Raw genomic sequence first — 3,553 nt, 5'->3', positions numbered from 1 at the left:
GCGTTGTCCTTTCAAGGGCGACTCTATAGGTGCGCCGGGCCCTCACCGCCCGATTCCTGTAGAAGATTTCACAGCTTTGTAAGGCTGATCCTCCACCCCGAGTCGAAAGGTCGTACGCGCTCATCGGATCCCGACAACGTCCTTGGTATCCGAATAGCGCTTTCTCCGACCGTCCTTGCTTAGACAACCGATCGCTTCTTGCCACCCGACCTCTTGACTCGTACGTTACTGTCTCTTTAGCGGTTCGCTCGACTTCTTCTTCTGTCTCTCTTTAAGCTGACGCGCAATAAGCTTCTTTCTCTCTGATTGCTGCAATTTACTAGACGGCACAGACACAAAACAATTAGCCGCGAAGCGGCTTGCTTTACACGAATAACAGTAATTTTTACATAAAATAACCGCGTACGCGCTATTAACGCGCGTTCCGCTCATTCGGCGGTAGCAACATGCAAAATCTGTGCCCTACAAGGCGCCACGCAACAAGAAATAGGTCGCTCTCTCTAAATAATGAGAGACGCGGGCCTACTGTCCTCCTTGTGGCCGTGTTAATTACACTGAGATGGACACCAAAAAGGTGTCACGTCACAATGTNAAAATAAAAAAATCAAAGTACATTATACATAATATATATTATATGATAAAATAATATAGATAATAGATATTTTACATTTATTGCGCATAAAGAATTACAAATTTCATTTCGTTTTACACTTCCTACATTATTATCATGTCTTTCATTTAGTAATTGAATATGCTCATTTCTTATATCTATTTCCGCGTTTAGAAAATCGTCATTTTGCAACAAACAGATGTTATGCTGGACACAACATGCAATGATACATTCTGAGATTAAATGAACTTGTTTCATATTAAGAACTGTTAGTAAACTTCTAAATCTTTCTTTTAATAAGCCAAATGCTCGTTCACTTACAATTTGAGCGGATGAAAGACAATAATTGAAATTTTTNTTTCTTGTTAAATGTCTATTGTCGGAATGGCGTCATTAGATGATTGTGAAGCATATAAGATGCATCACCAATCAAATGACTGTCATTTGGAAACTTCGTTGGATCGTTTAAATATTCATATACTTCTGATAAACGAAATACTTGTTGATCGTAAACGGAAGCAACGTGTCCGGCAAGACAATGAAGAAATCTTTGTTCATGATCACAAACCGCCTATTACAAATTATCATATTATTATTTTAATAAATTATAGTAGTTAACTGTTTTTATAAATTTGCTACATACTTATATCTAATTTAAAACATTATATTAATTAGATTATATCTAATTAAACAATATATAAATTACTTGCAACTGTATAAAATAATGTCCTTTTCTGTTACATAAGATTCTAGACTATGAAGTGCTTTAATATTTATGTGGGTACCATCAAGTGCTCCTATTACTTTCGGAAAACCACTGCAGCAAATCCTGTTATAATTTCTTTTACTGTATTATTGTCTGGCTACATGATAAAAATGAGAGTTAATTTCACAATTGCCTTAGTTATTCTTTGTACAGCTTTTAATGCGATAGCTCTTCTTACATTAAATTTCTCACAAATTGATCTGTAAACAAATAAATTAAATATTAGTAAAAAATGAAATATATACAAATATATTGTGACTGTTAATTTTTTAATCCGATGTCTGGGGTGAGTTTAGACCATTCTTTAAACGGCACAAAACGTCACGTCTCGCGGGATCTCAAAGTTAACGCAAAATTTCTTGAAGGTGGGCGCCAGATACGCCGGGGCGTATCACCGAATTCTTCAAATAATTTTGTTAATTAACCGCAGGAGGTAACGGCCGCGAAAAGCGCATCGGCTAATTCAGATAAGTGGTCCTAACGGAGAGATGGAGTTCGTGTACGAGATACATTAGGAAAAAGAGCGAACCAGCGGGTTTAACTAGAAAATAAATTTATTTCGCGATACTGTCTCGTGATATTCTCCGCGATATAATTCAGAGAATCGAGACGTGTCGGAACGTCAGTTTAACGAGAGGTAATACTTAATTTTGCGGCCGGTACAGATCTTTAGCAAGTGACACAAATACAAGAAAAAAGCAACGGAATGAACAGAAAATACGCACGCAAACAGGTTGACTGCTCTAACGTCAGTAGAGAGTGAAACGCGGAATATAGACGGAACTATCCTCGATCATGCACTCGAAAGGCTCGCGACGGCGGTCGCGTCGCACAACATTAAATGCACGTAAGTATTAACGAATTGACGGCTTCGCAAACAATCAAACATTTGTCTCATCACCTTTTTGCTGTTGACTTCTCTCGCCGGATCCTGGCTGCGGAGGTTGGCCGGGATCGTTGCACTAGACACACGGAACTTAATGTCGCGCACGGTGTCCTTTTGGGATCGCGGCGTAACAAACAGTGAATCGGAAATCGGTCCTGTGCGAGGATATCAGCTGTTCGGCGCTGCGCGTTGTGACCTCGACCTCTCGCGGCGCGTTATTGACCTATTAGGCCGCGATAGCGCGTCGGGCCGCGGATAATCTGTCGCGATCTTCCTTACCAGCTTGGTGCCGTTATGAAATTCAAAAATGATGAATTTGGGAACTTCTCTGACTGAGAGATCTTACGATCTCGATCTTCCCGTCTCGCTATGTAAGTGGCGAACGAGTTCGTCTTCGTCTCAGTTGCAGAGAGTCTGGCCAGAACTTTCTCGCAGAAAAAGAAATTCCGGTCCTCCGTGAGGTTTTCCGGTGCCTGATATCCGTGCATCCGGTGAGCTTTTTCCTCTCGGCTCCACTGCACGCCGTCTCAGCTCCAGATGTTAGTTTGCTATTCTTCTCATCTGCTTGCAACTATTAATTGGTGATGACAAACTGTCTCCAGGTGCTTGCCGCGCAATTCTACACAAAAGAATGCGAATCTCGGCGTTCCCAGAACGCACTTGCAACACAAAAACACGCGTTTCTCAGCGTCCTAAGAACGCAATTACACCGCCAATTAAACACTTCTCAGCATCCTGAGAATGCGACTTAATGACGATTGGGTTTTACGTCCAATCGAACCCGAAAAAACAAAACATACAAAATATATTTACGGTCATACAAGCCAATCGCAAGATGTTGTGCGGAAAAATGCGTATATATATATATTGTGACGTTTTTTGAGGATAGAACGTAATTCTCGCGCCGCTCCCCCGCAAACGGAGTTTCTTTTACGGAACTCGGGTGAGCGTCCGCGAGAAGGCAACGTCGAATCACGGGCAGGATAGAAAAGATATTCAAAACGAGCACCGCCGGGCCGACTCGACGAATACTTGGGTGTAATGTAGAGCGCCAGACGCGTGACCGCGTCAAAAATCTGCGTCGGTCAACACAACGGGCCGACTAACTCTATTTGAACGAAGAGGAGCTGGGTTTAATAAAAATTNGTAATGCAGGTTGTCCCTTACTTTTGCGACATGAAGCTCAAATGATAAAGGAAAATCAGAGTTAAACAGAATGAATTACCAATTAATTAACAGATTATTTCACGGACAGAAATTCAAGATAAAATTAATACAACATAATATAAAA

At 41.0% G+C, this 3,553-nt stretch overlaps 1 pseudogene; it reads right to left on the bottom strand.

Moving 5' to 3' along the window:
• The window catches only part of LOC109862670, an 11,068-nt pseudogene extending 9,492 nt beyond the window's left edge, over positions 1 to 1,576 (bottom strand).
• Positions 1,577 to 3,553: the final 1,977 nt, after the last annotated feature.

This window comes from Pseudomyrmex gracilis, unplaced genomic scaffold, assembly GCF_002006095.1.
Source record: "Pseudomyrmex gracilis isolate BER0280 unplaced genomic scaffold, ASM200609v1 scaffold_2167, whole genome shotgun sequence".
Taxonomy (NCBI): Eukaryota; Metazoa; Arthropoda; class Insecta; order Hymenoptera; family Formicidae; genus Pseudomyrmex; species Pseudomyrmex gracilis.
Note: the sequence above shows the minus strand (reverse complement) of the source record. Positions and strands in the feature narration are given on the sequence as shown.